Source organism: Castor canadensis, chromosome 8 (assembly GCF_047511655.1).
Source record: "Castor canadensis chromosome 8, mCasCan1.hap1v2, whole genome shotgun sequence".
Taxonomy (NCBI): Eukaryota; Metazoa; Chordata; class Mammalia; order Rodentia; family Castoridae; genus Castor; species Castor canadensis.
Genome location: NC_133393.1, coordinates 16,828,155 through 16,844,920, shown reverse-complemented (window position 1 = coordinate 16,844,920; position 16,766 = coordinate 16,828,155). Strand labels below are relative to the sequence as shown.

General features: G+C 36.7%; 1 protein-coding gene across 2 annotated transcripts in view; it reads right to left on the bottom strand.

Annotated features, from left to right (window-relative positions):
* Kif6 (kinesin family member 6) overlaps window positions 1–16,766 on the bottom strand; it is a 359,724-nt gene that overhangs the window by 232,607 nt on the left and 110,351 nt on the right. The gene's annotated exons all lie outside the window — the stretch shown is intronic.

The window sequence follows — 16,766 nt, the reverse complement described above, 5'->3', positions numbered from 1 at the left end:
GATGAAAGATCAATATGCGAAATCGATGCAGTTCTAACAGCCTAACAGTAATTAGTCAGGATGGCAACAAAAACAATGAAATAACACAGGACTACTTATGTAGAAAATATGACAATCTACAGGGAAGAGTAAGTAACGCTAAAGGAAACCTGAATGAATGGGATCAATATAGCATTTCATAGATGAGAAAACTGAACATTAATCTCTATATAAATAACTTTATATTAACTTATATGTTTAATGCATTTGAAATCAAAATGCTGATGGTTTTGTGTTTAGAATAAGACAAATGATTCTAAAAATCATGGAAAAGAAAACTTTCAAATAAAGGAAAAATTAATTTTGCAAAAGAAAGAGGAGGGGGACTTGTCCCTCCGTATGTTGAAGTGTACCCTAAAACCATAATTGTTAAATATAGCATTGGTCCTTGAACAGACAACTAGGTCTAGGAACAGACTGTGCTCACTGAGGAACTCTGTATAGCGTAGAAGGAATATCACACCATAGCAGAGAAAAGATGGACTAATTAATAAATGGTGCTGGAATAACTGGCTCCCTATCTTTTTCTTTTCTTTGGCAGTGCTGGGTTTTGAACTCAGGGCCTCACTTATGCTAGGCAGGTGCTCTACCACTTGAGCCACTCCACCAACCCTGTTTTGTGTTGGGTACTTTTGAGATGGGGTCTCTTGAACTATTTGCTCAGGTTGGCCTCAAACTGCAATCCTCCTGATCGTTGCCTACTCAGTACCTAGGATTAGGATTACAGGCATGAGCCACCAGCACCCTATCTTGCAAAAAAAATTTTTTTAAGTTGACTTTTCACACAAATACATTCCAGAATGATAAAGTCTTATGTGTAAAACAACACAACTTTAACAATAATGTAAGAAAATACAGAAGCACACCATAATCAACCCAAGGTAGTAATGGGTAATTTAAGGTAACACATACATAGAAAAAGAATAAATTGATTTAAACGTTTGACCTAATAACCCCTAATTTAGAGACTTGTTGTGATTAAAATCTACCATAAAGTTTAAAAATGGGAAAAGATATTTGCAATGCATAGGACTGAACAGAGGTTAATACTTGAAATAAAGAATTCCCACAAATCAATAAGAAAAACAACTCAGAAAAATGAGCAAAGGATATGAATAAGGAACCCATAACAAAGTCAGAAAATGGCTAGTGACTATTTGAAAAAATAAATAAGGACTACATAATTTAGAACCATAATCCCAGCCTGTAATCCTAGCTCTCAGGAGGCGGTGATCAGGAGGATCTACAAGCCAAATAGTTTACAAGACCCTATCTCAAAAAAAACACAATACAAAACAGAGCTGGTGGAGTGGCTCAAGTGGTAGAGCACCTGCCTAGCACCAGTGCCTCCGTGTGAGGCACTGAGTTAAAAAACACCACTAATACCAAAAAAAAAAAAGAAGCAACCTTCAGAAAGACTGACATAGATTTCTAAAATAGATTGTTGAGGACAAACAGCAAGTTCAAGAATTATATGAAGGCTATAATAGAGTTTACATAATTACAAAACTGACATTAATTATCTATTGCTCATGGAAGTATAAATTAGGTCATTAAGAGGATAAAAAAAGAAAAAAACAAGGACCAGAAGGGTATTGCAAATAAATGACGTTGATTGCCTTTTTTGAGGGATGGAAGTGAAAGGCCAAGAAAGGGACTTGAGCTTTATCTGCAATAGATTGTTTCTTTGATTTAAAATGATCAGAAGCAAATTCTGGGTTGTGCAAACATTGGGTGTTGGTCACATGATCACATTATTCTCTGTACTTTTTTAAAGGGTTTTAAATTTTCTACAAGAAAGATGCAAGTGATAAGTTAGCAAGTATCATTCTCTCAAACAATAAAAAACTAGGAATGTTCCAAATGAATATTCACATGAATAAATTTATTCAGATCTCTGCCTTTGCAAAATAGGATTTAACCGAGGAATTTCAGTATGGGTGTACACATATGCAAATGGGATAACATATTTGAATGCTATTTCAACCAGAAATTCTTTCTACAAATATAAATTCTTGAATTACACCTACTACCAAAAAACACACAGGTCAAAATGCTGTCATAGTTGGTGATGACGATGTAGCTAGTGAGTTAAATAGGGTGAAAACTTGGCCCCTTTCTTGTTGCCGCAATAACTGTATCCAAAGCTAGCTAGTGTGTGATTTTGTCCGCTAAAGTGGATCAGCAAATAACTGTGCGTGTAAAACCGCAAACTCAAATTTAGAACATAAGTTGAGGTATTCTGGAAGTGACTGGAAGTTATTTACAGAACTTAAACATGGGTTTCATTTCACCATTATATTCACACCACAGTAAATCCTACAGTACTGTAATGAGTCAAATTAACAATCGATATAAAATGAATAACACTGAGAATATTCTTAACAGCTGTCTTTGCCTTCGAAACTGGTATGCTGAGACCATTAACAAATATTGGAAGCACGTACCCATTTCAAAGGAATATAAGATTTACAAAAATAAAATTGCACTTCTGGAGTCTATAATTAAAGTGCAGTAATATGCTGTAGGAGTCCATGACTACAGTTTCGTAATGTCTCATAAATATTTTCTGCATGAAGTAGTGGTTGGTGTCTTCTTAGATGAAATGTTCTTAAACCTCAGAAAACATTCTTTATGTGGAGCTGTTTAAGTGTGATTGGATGTGCTGGTGTCTGCTCTTTGTTTAGTTAGGGATGTTTTTATATCTTGTGGGCCTACCCACTCGCTTGTCCCTTCAAAGGTAAAACTGTACTAAAGCATTTCTGAAATTGCCTGAGAACAGATGGCATCGCTTAGGAAGATTCATTCATATCCATGCACACGTTTAAACAAATGTGTTTTTGGCACTAGACTATGCTTTTGGGAAAATTCTTGGGATGATTAATCGCCTGCATGCAGAGAGCTTTCACATTTTGTATCAGTCTATGTAGAATAGCTGTGTTTGGCAGTGCAGAGAAGAAAAAAGGAAATAAGACCTGGACCTCACCCTCAAGGAACTTGAAATCTAGTCCAGAATGAGAACAAAATGTCTGAAACAAGAGTGAACATGAAATGAGGAAGAAGCAAGATGTGAGGTAAAGAAAGTGATCTGTTCCCAGCATGGAGCATCCGGATTCTCTAGGTCATACCTGAGAATCCTCGAGGACATACATACCTGCAAGTTCCTTGTCCACTTTCCACCACCTGGTTTTCAGGGCCAAATGACCTCCAGGTGCTTCTCCCTCCCAAACTACTCCGTCTTCTTTTCCCATACAGTACCTTCCTTTCTCCAGTCCCCCAAACAGGTGTATCCTAAGCTATGGTCACCATATTCCTTCCTTGGGAACTATCTCTGACAGCTCCAATCCACATTGGATAGGCTCTGCAGTGTATTAAAAACTGCACACCAAAAATCTTAAGAATTTGGTATTGATGATCTGCTTTCAAATCCAGGTTCTGTCAGTTGCTAGTGTTTAGCGCTTAAGCAAATTTGCACGAAGTGACTTGGTTTTCATGTCTCTGAAATGATGTAACAAGACCTGCCTTGCTGCAAAGAGTTACATTAAGTAATGACTGAGTTACTGAGTGTTGAAGTGCCCTGTGAACTGTAAAAGATCACATTAATGTCCATCACTGTCGATACTCTATTCCTATGGCTCCAGTATTCTAGTTCTTACCTCATTTTCTGCCTATCAGATTAGCGTGTCCAACTGCTTACCTGCTAAATGTCACTAAATGTTCCTAGAACACAATGCTCCCCAACCAACCACATAGCTTTCCCTCCTTCTGTGGCCTGTGGATGGACAGCCAATCCATCCTATTCCTTTTGGACTTACCTCCTCTTCTCCACATCTTTATGATTAACCAATCTCTCACCTGGTCACTGTATTCTCTGCCTGCTGATTTCCTGGTATTTATTCTTACCCCCAACAACTGTTCTCCAGCTATCAGAGTAACGTTTTGAAAAGGTGTATATGATTATGTCAATCCCATGCACATCCCTAAATTAAACTAGTATGCTTCCTAAGACCAAATATCTCTTTCTTTCAACTGTGTCTTATGCAACTGTTTATTAAAATCCCTTCAAATATGGCACTCTGGATTGAATATATCCCTTCAATCATAGCCTAGCACAGCAGAGGACACTGAGGTATCATTTCCTGGAATCTTGGCAATCTAGATCTAGTATTACCAGGCAATAGCACATGAAGTATTATTACTCCAGATTTACCATAGCCTTTGCCCATACCATAGAATTTCTTTGGAACTCTCTCCTCACAGAGTGTGTTTGATGACTGCATTTGATTAGTCTTTACTCCAACATTATAACCTGTTGGCTCTTCCCCCCAGTTTTGTGATACTACAAATGAAAATGTCTTGCCTACCTTCACCCAGACATTTGTAAGACCTTTAGCAATAGGGAAAAACAACATTCCAAAAAGATGACCTCTGCTCTCCCCCCCATTTGGAACTGTTAATGGATATTTTCCAATAGGCTTCAATCCAAGTGCATTCACGTACCTTCAATTTCTCTTTATAGCCCTATATTAGTCAGACTTTTTGTCACTGTGACAAACACCTGAGGAAAACAATTTAAAGGGAGGAACTATTCTCTGGCTCGGGGTTAAAGAGGTTTTTAGTCAAGGATCGACCAGATCCATTGCTTTGAGGTCAGGTGGAGATCATGGTGTCAGAGGCTGCTAACCACATGGTTAGATAGAGTCACAGCAATGACCCTGCTCCTGGTACCAATATTTTGTGTTAGGCTTTTTGAATCTGTGACAAAATACCCAACAAAAACAACTTGAGAGAGGAAATATTTATTTTGGCTCATGGTTTCAGAGATTTCAGTCCATGGTCACTGGAGTCATTGTTTCTGGGCCTCAAATGAGGCAGTATGTGATGGCAGAAGGGAGTGGTAAAACAAGGCTGATCACCTCATGACAGCTAGAAAGCAGAAAGAGTGATAGGAAAGGGCCTGAGACAAAGGCCCAGGCCCCTTCAAAGGCATGCTCCCAGTGACCTACTTCCTCTAACTAGGCCTTACCTTCTGTTTCCCACTACCTCCAACAATGCCATCATTATAGATCCATCAAGAGATTAATCCATTTATGATGGCAAAGCCCTCATGGCCCAATAACATTTCAATAAGTGGATCCATCACCTGGGAACAAAGTCTTCAGCACATGAGACTTTGGGGCAATACTTCATATGCAAACCATAAGAATTCCCAAGGATGTTTTGAGAGACTTTGTTTAAAACACAGACTCCAATTGATCTATGGATTTTTAAAACCCTACTAGAAAAGTGCATGAAGTCAGTTTAAGGTGAATCAATGTTCTTTCCTAATTGTTAATTGACAATTATTAAACAATCCTTTATCAGTTTCTTTTCACAGGGTTTCATATCAAAAGTATTAAGTTATATGATCTGGGCATGGCTCAAGTGATAGAACGCCTGCCTAGCAAGCATTAAGTCTCAAGTTCAACCCCCCAGTTTCACCAAAAAAGTATTAAACAAATATATTTTCTTGTTTTTGAAAACTGAGAATAGATTATTTCCTTTTATATGTGAAAGTTTAAGAACTGGATCCCTCATGGATTTATCCTAGCTATAGGCTCTGATCAATGGAAGTTACATGTCCCCTTTCTCATCTCCAGTGAGGCAAAATATTACTTCTCCCTGAAGTCTGTTCTTCTAAAAGTTTTATCTCCTTTGCAAAATCTCACCATGTCCTCTCTCCTCCCACCCAGACTCTAAGTTTCTCCACAGAGGAGAACTATGACTTATTCATTATTGTAACCCTACGATCACATTGTAGAGCCAAAAAATGTTTGCTAAATTGTTGACTCTTGTTCATTTCTCATACTCATGGCATAGTCTGTATCTTGCTATAAATCCTCAAATCATTCTGAGACTCTATCTGCTAACTATATCTAGGATATAGCTCACTTGAATCTAAAAATTAGAGCTATTCGAAATGGCTAGGTTGACTTTATCTATCTATCTTGGGCTTTAATTATTTTGTGCCTGATTTCATAGCTCTTAACTAGTACCCTCTACATCTTCAACTGCCTTTTCTCTTGTCTAGGATGTCTCCATGCTTGTCATTAAATGATGCCCTTTTCTTCCTCCCAAAATAAACCCACTCAAAAATCATTCATCTTCATGAATTTCCTTGAACTATCCCAAATTGGCTTTTGCCATTGTGTTAAGAATGAACATTTAACATTTGTGTATATAGTAGATTATCATTAATATCTGAACCCTGAAAGAATCCAAAGGATGACCTGTTCCAAACAGATTTAAAAATATTCATCAAAAGTAAAGAATTATGACATTATAATGGACAATTTGTGGTAGTAAAGAGTGATGGTGTGATTCATCTGGCTGCAGATGAGTGCTTGGAGTCTTGCCCACTTGTGCAGATTGCAAAAGGTGACACTGCTTCAAAATGTCTACCCAGAGGGGGTTGGAGCAGCCATGTGGGTGTGAGGTTGGGGGTGTAGGGATGAAGTTGTTTTTGCAGAGCACTTACATAATACAGGATTAATTGGAGAGAACATCAAATGCCTATACTACGGACTGGAGGGCAGTGCTGAAGTCCCTGATCCTATAGTCCTTTAAGCCTCTTCTTGCTGGCACTGACTCACCTACCACTCTTAGCAGTTATTTAATATGGCAAAAAAAAAATCCTTAAATTTCACTGAATGAGAATCATTTCCTACAGGGCAAAAAACTCCTAGGCTGAAAGAGAAATTTGAAAATAATGGTGGGCATTTTCTTTTGTGTTTATGTATGTGTGGCCAGACATTTTAAGATTTGGGGAGCAAGAATCCTTAAGTGAAATATGTTCTTCTGTGTTTACATAATGTGCTATTATGGTCTCTGTAACATTAATACTTGGCAATATTTTCAATCTCTTTAAAAGTGAGTTGATAGTTAATATAGACTTTAATGATTCAAATAACCTCTTTATAGCACATTAAAGTTTTTCTAGCATTCTTTGAATGCTTATTTACTTCTTGCCATAACTTATAACTTTAATTCCTTCCCTGTTTACCCAAATCTTAAAAAAAATCATTCTGCTATTTTGTAATGAAATATCTTAACAAAAATTTCCACTAATCTATGAACAGGTCAGGTGAAGGAAATCTCTTTTAGACTGAAAAGAATGTTATAATGTGTATACATTAAAGCAAAGCAATTAAGACAAACAGTAACCACAGAATCCAGAATCCAGATTTTTAATTCTTATTTGATAACACCGTGTAGAGTCATATCCTTATTGATTGGTTGATTTCTCAGCCCATTTGCTCTATCTGAATTGAATACAGAAAATATTAACAAACATTTGATTTTTTACATGTTTTCAAGGTTGTATTCCAGTCCTTTAGGTCAAACATCACTCTTAATTAAGGATTACCTAATATTTTCCCCATTTGCAAGTGATTTTATTTCAAGGACCTCCCACATTAAATGGACTGGATTAGGAGGCTCACAATGTCCTTGACGGGTCATCGTAAGGCTTATCCTCACTTATAACAGCCTGAAAAGGTGAGTCTAACCAAATCTAGGATTTAGTACATGACCCCTAGTGGTTTGCTGGGGTTGTCTCAAGCACACTGCGTAGCCGTACAATGTTCCTGACTGGATATTTTTCTTTTGGAATTCACACCCTAAACTTACTTTCTTTTCTGACTTTTTTCTTTATAGAATACCTGGCTTTTAGAAGAATAATCAAGATTATTTTCCCCAATTGCAGGATCCTGGGTCTTTTTCTTATCTAGCATATTGTAAAAGTAGTTTTGTAAAAAAGAAAAATAGACTAGGTACAGGAATTTTATTTAAAAGTAAAAATCCTTAGAGAAATATGCAGCATATGAGAATGTTCTAGCAATTATGACTCATCTTTCTGATAAGAATAGCCTAGTGTATTTTATTATATATCCCTCCTAACAAGTCTGGAATCAATTTGATGGATATTTGATTTTCATGTCCTCAAAGATCTATTAGCGGACTTAATAATTTTAGGAAAACTGAGTGCGGTGGTTCTCTTGAACCACCTCTGTTAGATGTCAGGATTCAGAAAATTGCTTCCCTCTGGCTCATTCTCTAAGATTTGACAAATCAAAATCAAATTCATTTATACCAAAATCTAAGTCTGCCAGATAGATGGCAAACTGAGAAGGAATTTTACCTAGATAGTATCTTTAACTGGAACTAGTCTAATTATCGTCCTTGTTAATCACCAGACCAACCACTAGCATAAAGGTTTCCTCTCTGAACAATGAAAGCTATGTAACCCTAAGGTCCCCTCCTGCTTTTTTTTTTCTTCCCCTTTACTGGACCTGCAGGAAGAATCATAGCTAAATTTAGTGCCCAATGGCAATAAGTATCTCATCACAATTTCTACCATAGACATTTTTCTTTTAGATTGAGATTGAGTCTGGCTTTAAAATGTCCAAATATGACCACACACATGATAGGAATAATAATAACAATAATATTGGGATAAAGGGATTAATAAACTTCTTGAGAATTTGCAAACATTTAAGAGGAAGCCTTTTTTTTTACATACTACACACCTTAGGATTATAGATAAATTGAAAATATCCTTTACTATCTTGTATATAGGCCACTAGTACATAGATGGTACTAATATTCCAAGCAGAATTCAGGTGTATATTTGTATAACTTTGTTCTTATGAAAGAAATCCCTGTTGAGGATACCGTAGAGACAACTGTACACTTATGTTCATCACAATATCCAAGCTTTGGAAACAATCTAGGTGCCCTAAAACTGATGAATGGACTAAAATTGTCATATATATTCACAATGGAGTATTACTCACACAAGGAATAATTGACATGTAGTTTGAAGGTAAATGGATGCAACTGGAGGACATCATGTTAAGTGAAGTTAGTCAGGCTCAGAAATACAAATGCCACATGTTTTCTCTCATATGTAGAAGATAAATCCAAAGATAAACATGTGCACAAAAAGCAAGTACGATCATATACAAACTCAGATGTAGAACATATTTGTAACAGTGGAACTACTCTATGGAACTCAGGGAAAGAGGGAAAAGAAAAGCAAATGATAGAGCATCAGTAACATCATATAACATAAGATGTGAAGGTAGAGGATATAAGGATATGTACTAAAGCTGTTCAAAAATGAGAGGTGGGAGGTAAAGGGGCAAGGAAGAGTAATGCAAGGGGTTGAATGGACCAAACTAAAGTACACCCACAGAGAGCATACATTGAGGCACCCCTTGATACATCAACTTAAATATTAATGATGAAAACCAGGACTATAAAATAGGTACTCTGTGTGTGTGTGTGGGGAGGGGGAGTACTATTGGAAGGGGAAGGGTGAAGGAAGGAGATTAAGGTGACGGTATATGGTAGATGGATTTCATATACCTGTATGAAACTGAACTAAGAAACCTCTTGTAACTGCTTTAAGTGGGGTGGGGAAAGGATTGAGGGGGAGAGACAAAGGGGGCAATGTAAATAATGTACAATAAAAGTCTAATCAGAATTGTCACTATGAATACCCCCTGTACAATGAATATATCCTAATTAAAAAACAAAAAAAGAAATCCTGTTGAACTTCACTATGATAGCCACCTCTCAATGCAATCTTTGAGTTTGGACATCAAGACCAGAAATAGACATAAATTGAAGGTCAACGCAAATAGCCAAGGCAAAACTCAGCAAAAAGAGCAATGCTGGAGTTATCACAATACCCGACTTCAAACTATATTACAAAGCAATAGCAATAAAAACAGCATGGTACTGGCACAAAAACAGACATGAAGACCAGTGGAACAGAATAGAGGACCCGGATATGAATCCACGCAACTATAACCAACTTGTCTTTGACAAAGGCGCTAAAAATATACGATGGAGAAAAGACAGCCTCTTCAACAAATGTTGCTGGGAAAAGTGGTTAGCAGTCTGTAAAAACTGAAACTAGATCCATGTTTATCACCCTATACCAGTATTAACTCAAAATGGATCAAAGACCTTACTGTCAGACCCCAAACTCTAAAGTTGGTACAGAAAAGAGCATGAAACACTCTGTAAGCAATAGGTATAGGCAAGGACTTCCTCAATAGAACCCCAGCAGCTCAGCAACTAAGAGAAAGTATAGACAAATGGGACTTCATAAAACTAAAAACTTCTGCTCAACGAAAGAAATGGTCTCTAAACTGAAGAGACCACCCACAGAGTGGGAGAAAATATTTGCCAGCTATATATCAGACAAAGGACTGATAACCAGAATATACAGGGAACTTAAGAAACTACACTCTCTGAAAATCAATGAACCAATAAAGAAATGGGCAAATGAGCTAAACAAAACTTTCTCAAAAGAAGAAATTCAGATGGCCAAAAAACACATGAACAAATGCTCACCATCTCTAGCAATAAAGGAAATGCAAATCAAAACCACACTAAGATTCCACCTCACCCCTGTTAGAATAGCCATCATTAAAAACACCACTAACAACAGGTGTTGGTGAGGGTGTGGGGGAAAAGGAACCCCAGTACACTGCTGGTGGGAATGCAAACTAGTACAACCACTCTGGAAAAAAATTTGGAGGCTTCTTACAAATCTAAACATAGATCTGCCATATGATCCAGCAATCCCACTCCTGGGGATATACCCAAAGGAATGCGACTCAGGTTACTACAGAGGCACCTGCACACTCATGTTTATTGCAGCACTATTCACAATAGCCAAGTTATGGAAACAGCCAAGATGCCCCACTACTGATGAATGGATTAAGAAAATGTGGTATTTATACACAATGGAATTTTACTTAGCCACGAAGAAGAATGAAATCTTATCATCTGCAAGTAAGTGGATGGAACTGGAGAACATCATTCTGAGTGAGGTTAGCCAGGCTCAGAAGACCAAAAATCATATGTTTTCCCTCATATGTGGACTTTAGATCTAGGGCAAATATAGCAATGTGATTGGACTTGGATCACATGATAAGGTGAGAGCACACATGGGAGGTATGGGGATAGGTAAGAAACCCAAAAAACATGATAGTATTTGATGTCCTCACTGCAGAGGAACTAATACAGAAACAAAGCGACAGAGGTCAATATGAGAAGGGGATCAGGAACTAGAGAAAAGGTCAGTTAGAGCTAAATCAACTTAGAATGTAACACATTTGTACATGGAAGCCATGCCAGGAGTAGGAGGGAGAAATGGCCCAAACAATGTATGCACATATGAATAAATGAAAAAAGAAAAAAAAGAAAAAAATTGGAGGTCAGTGTCATTCCCAGAAGGAATGCCCAAGGAAGAACTCTAGATGCACTGATGTCTAGCAGTCAGTATATTATATCACTCCATTTTATCATCCAGTAACTTTCTCTCCATGTTGTGAAGGGTCTATACTTCTCTCTTTGGCTATGAAAATCCTTTGCTCTTAGAATCGGCAAGACACCAAATGGCATACCGGAAACACAGTTGAGCTCGTCAGCAAGTTTTTTTTTTTTTTTTTTTTTTAACATAGCTAATAGGACCACTGTCTCCTTTCTCTTAGCTTAGAACCAGTACAATGAATAAATTCAGGTCAGCCCAGTAAAAATTGGAAATATCTATCATCCTTATTGCTAGAAAAATAGCTCCTGTGCTTAAAGCAATAGCTAAAATTGACTTTCATACCAATTGCCCTGTACACTCTTGATAAGCTATAAGCAATGTATCTGAATTATCTAAGTTTCTTGCAGAAATGATTACTCAGGCAACTACTAGGCTTCTTTGTGCCCACATCCATTTCTTCCATTCCCCTACTTGGTCTACTTCACAGAGGCGCTGAGTTCTAAAGGCAGCATTTTTCAAGACCTCGTGTCACTGGCATCCCACTGGGAAAACAGAGACAGGGAGAAATGCCCTGATTCTCCTTCCTCAGGACCACAAAATCCCTGCCAATGCCTCTTACTGAGTCTTGTAATCAGAATTATAGTGGCTTCTTGTTGTTGGTAATCTCTGTGTTGTACCACTATCCAGATTTGGCTTTTCAGATTGTCCATAACCTATGTAACTAAATTATCTGCATTGAATTCCCTGTTTCAAATACTCAATGGTTTGTATTACAGGCTGGATCCTTGCTGATACACTCAGCAACAATTTAATAAATGCACTCAGATATCCTATGGGACTGGTAGAAATAAAAAAAGTTTCATTATTTTTCAAAGTTACAAGTAAGACATGACCCCTCTTGTCACAAAAGATACCTTATACAATAGTACATTTCACCCACAATTCATTGCCTACAAGCTTGCCCTCTGAACAATGAAAGTATATGACCCCAAATGCCCAAATGTTTCCCTTGTTTTCATTTGTCTGCCTGAAGAATGGAACTATATTTTGTCTTCCATGAAATAATTAGCTCAGGCCAATGGCTTCCTGCCATGGGGTTTCATGTTGAGGATGGTGGCCTCACAGGAGGTCTGTGCCTCCATCAGCTTTGGTACCTGAGTGTTGAGTATATAGAGTGCAGCCACCACTATACCATATTGGACAAATCTGTGTGCAAGAGGAAAGCTTTGCATTTAAGCCTCTGAGATTATGGTGCTTTTGTTAATTTGTCATGACAGTACAACTTGGTTTATCTTCATGAATATGAATATAAATAATTTTCATAAAATAACTCATTATTTCCTTGTAAAATTCAAATGTAGCATGGCTTTTAAAAATAAGAAAATGTTTATATTAAGGTTGTAAATATCTATTTTCCAAAAGGATCTGCAATCATTTGTAATATGAAAATATAAAAATAGAAGAGAAAAAACTTTTGAAAAGGTGCACTCAATTCATCTGACATGTAGGGGAAAGTGACTGAAGAGAGCTGCATACCAGCTCTTTTAAATGTTTCAGTCCACAGTCCAACACTACTTTCTCTCACATTTCATTGGTTAGAGAAAGTCATACAATTTTTTTTTCCCGAGACAGGGTGTCACAACGTAGCCCAAGCTGGCTTTGAATTCACAATCCTCCTGTCTCAGTTTCCTCAGGGCTGACATTGCAGGTGTGTACCACCTTGTCTGGCTTATATGAACACTTGCATGTACAAGAAAAAATAAACTCTATTAAAAATCCAGTGAACATAAAAAAGAGCAAGGGTGAAAGTGCAAAACTTCCAATCAAAAGAGAACAATGCTAATGTTTGATGGACATTTCTTCATACATATATACAAATAGAAGAACAGTCAGAAGCACATTTTTAGACATTTTATTAGCATATATTAATTGTACAAAATAATGGACAGTAGTCCTTTTACTAAAACAAAAGCATACATTTGTTATCATTAATTGAAAGTTCTTCAATTTTAGTTGAATAGAAGAGAAATGAATGACACTAAAGGAATTGACATGTATACGTGTAGCTATAAATACATACGTATATGTGTATGCATTTATGCACGCATGTTTTGTCAAGGCAAGAGACACATATCTTCATTCTAAAAGGACTTCTTTAGAATTAAGAAAACATCTCACAGAAAACATGAATGGACTTGGGTCATTACATTTTTTAATTATATTGTTTATATTATCTAAGTACATAGTATATTAATATATGTTTATGGGTACATATACACTTGCTATGAAATATAAAGAAATTAGCTTACATATAATATTTCTTCCACCTCTTTTCTTTAACTCCAAATTTTTATCAGGCACATTATTAGGTTTTTATTTTCAAGGTTTGTGATATTTACCCAGTGTTGAGTTTTATGTCTACATTTAAATAAATTCAAACTTCTCATAAGTCCTTCTTACGGTGCTTCTCAGATCCTGAGTTTTATATTTTCATTTATCTCTTAGCTGGTTAGTCTTCATTGTCAAAGGATTTTTTTAAAAAGAATAATTGGGTGATTTTTCTCCCCAGATTCACGTATGCTTAATTTTTTTGTTTATTGCTTTTGTTTTTTAAGAACAACTTGGCAATTTGATTGACTATAAAATTATTGGGACACATAATATCCTCGGCTTATTCCACTGTCTTCAGGCACTGAATGTTACTGTGGAAAAGTCTGAAGACATCTATTTTATTTTAACTCATACTTAATTTGTATTTTCTGACTAGTTGGCAATAGGCTTTTTCTTTAGCTTTGGAATTTAGTAACTTCCAAAGAGGAATCTTGTAATTGAGCTCATTTCTTTCTTTGTCTACCTCTGACTCTCTCTTCCCCCACTCCATATTTTTTCCTGTTGCCTTTGTTCTTTGCATGCATAATTGGTTTCTATGCACAACTGGGTTCTCCTTTGTCTAATTATCACCTCTCTCATGATTTTTTTATCCTCATCTTTCAACCCCATTTCTTCTTGCTCTCTCTCCTGTTTCTCTTTCTTTTTTGTCTTCTTCTTCCTTTTTCACTTCTAATGGCACTTTCATCTCTCTAATGGATTTCTCTTTCATTTCTTTCATGAGTTTCTCATTTGCTTTTCTTTGTCTTACAATTGTTTTCTTGAACTTACTTATAATTTTTAGCTATTTTTAAGCAAATTTTGTATTTAGGGGACAGATTTAAAATTACGGAGAACACATCCTCTGCTATCTGATATAATCAGCTTTCTAATGTATAATCCTTAGCCCTGGCCCTCACTCCATATATATGGATAGATCTTGGTCTGATTTCTTTCTGATTATTTCATCTTGGAACAAGATTATCTCTTTCCTAAAGAGTGGTCTTAGGGAATGGATGAGGGAATGTTCACATTAGATTCGGGTCTTGAATACTTCTACATCGTATCTGTTAGCATCCTTAGCTTTAATAGCATAAACTTTCCTCAGCAGGTTGCAGTAATGGTTCTGGAATAACTTATACTAAACTCTCTGACCTCCCTCACCAAAGGTCCTCTTTCATGGCATAAGCCTAGACCACTGACCATAAAAGTGGCCTGGATTTAAGACTTCTTCTTTGGCTCCACCTTCTATAATGTACAATAAATATCTTTATTAGATTCCCAGATTCTTCTTCCATACTTGCCTCTGCTCTGAGATCTCATCATTCTAACCAAAAGATCATTGGATTTGAGTTACAGAATTGTGATCCTTTCTTTAGGGGAAACTCTACCCTAACTGAGGTTGGAGGACACATGTGTTGGCTCTCAGCACCCTCTCTCACCATAATTCAAATTTCATAGTATTTGTCAGATTTTCTCATAGTTTGAGGTTATGGCTATTTCCTCGTTTCACTGAAGATGACTTTTTTCTCTTTTTGTTGCTGCTGTTGGTGAATTTCAATAACAGGGACTAGAATAAAAATGACTTTCTTCTGCTATGCTTACTTAGAGATGAGAATTTCAAAGATCAGAAGAAATCCCTGGACTAAATTTTTACAGCCAAAAGATTGTGTTCCTCTAACAATGGATATGGAATATGTACATATTAATAACATTCTAATAATGGCTGAACTAGACCAGTTCACTTATTTTAATCAATGTTTTAGATCTCAAAACTCATGGTTCACATAACACCACTAAATTAGGTTATATGAGAACAGAATGCAAACTATGTTAGAACATAGAATCACTATTTAAGTAACATTACATATTTCTCATACATCTTATGATGAGAAAAGAAATACCTGGCATAGAGCAACTTCTCAAAATTTAAGCACGAGAAAGAAATACCTGGCATAGAGCAACTTCTCAAAATTTAAGTTTTCTTCCTTTCATACTTAATATGAATATACATTAGGCTAGAGGAGATAATAGAATTGTGTACACATCTTTTGCTAAGGCCCCTAACTTTCTATTGGGAACTAATAATAAGAGAATGCTATTTTAGATAAATGGGACCACATAAAGCTAAAAAGCTTCTGTTCGTCAAAAGAAATGGACTCTAAACTGAAGAGAACACCCACAGAGTGGGAGAAAATATTTGCCAGCTATACATCAGACAAAGGACTGACAACCAGAATATATACGGAACTTAAAAAACTAAATTCTCCCAAAACTAATGAAACAATAAAGAAATGGGCAAGTGAACTAAACAGAACTTTCTCAAAAGAAGAAATTCAAATGGCCAAAAAACACATGAAAAAATGCTCACCATCTCTAGCAATAAAGGAAATGCAAATTAAAACCACGCTAAGATTCCACCTCACCCCTGTTAGAATAGCCATCATCAGCAACACCACCAACAACAGGTGTTGGCGAGGATGCGGGGAAAAAGGAACCCTCTTACACTGTTGGTGGGAATGTAAACTAGTACAACCACTCTGGAAAAAAATTTGGAGGCTACTTAAAAAGCTAGACATCGATCTACCATTTGATCCAGCAATACCACTCTTGGGGATATACCCAAAAGACTGTGACACAGGTTATTACAGAGGCACCTGCACACCCATGTTTATTGCGGCACTATTCACAATAGCCAAGTTATGGAAAGAGCCAAGATGTCCCACCACTGACGAATGGATTAAGAAAATGTGGTACCTATACACAATGGAATTTTATGCAGCCATGAAGAAGAACGAAATGTTATCATTCACTGGTAAATGGATGGAATTGGAGAACATCATTCTGAATGAGGTTAGCCTGGCCCAAAAGACCAAAAATTGTATGTTCTCCCTCATATGTGGACATTAGATCAAGGGCAAACACAACAATGGGATTGGACTATGAGCACATGATAAAAGCGAGAGCACATAAGGGAGGGGTGAGGATAGGTAAGACACCTAAAAAATTAGCTAGCATTTGTTGCCCTTAA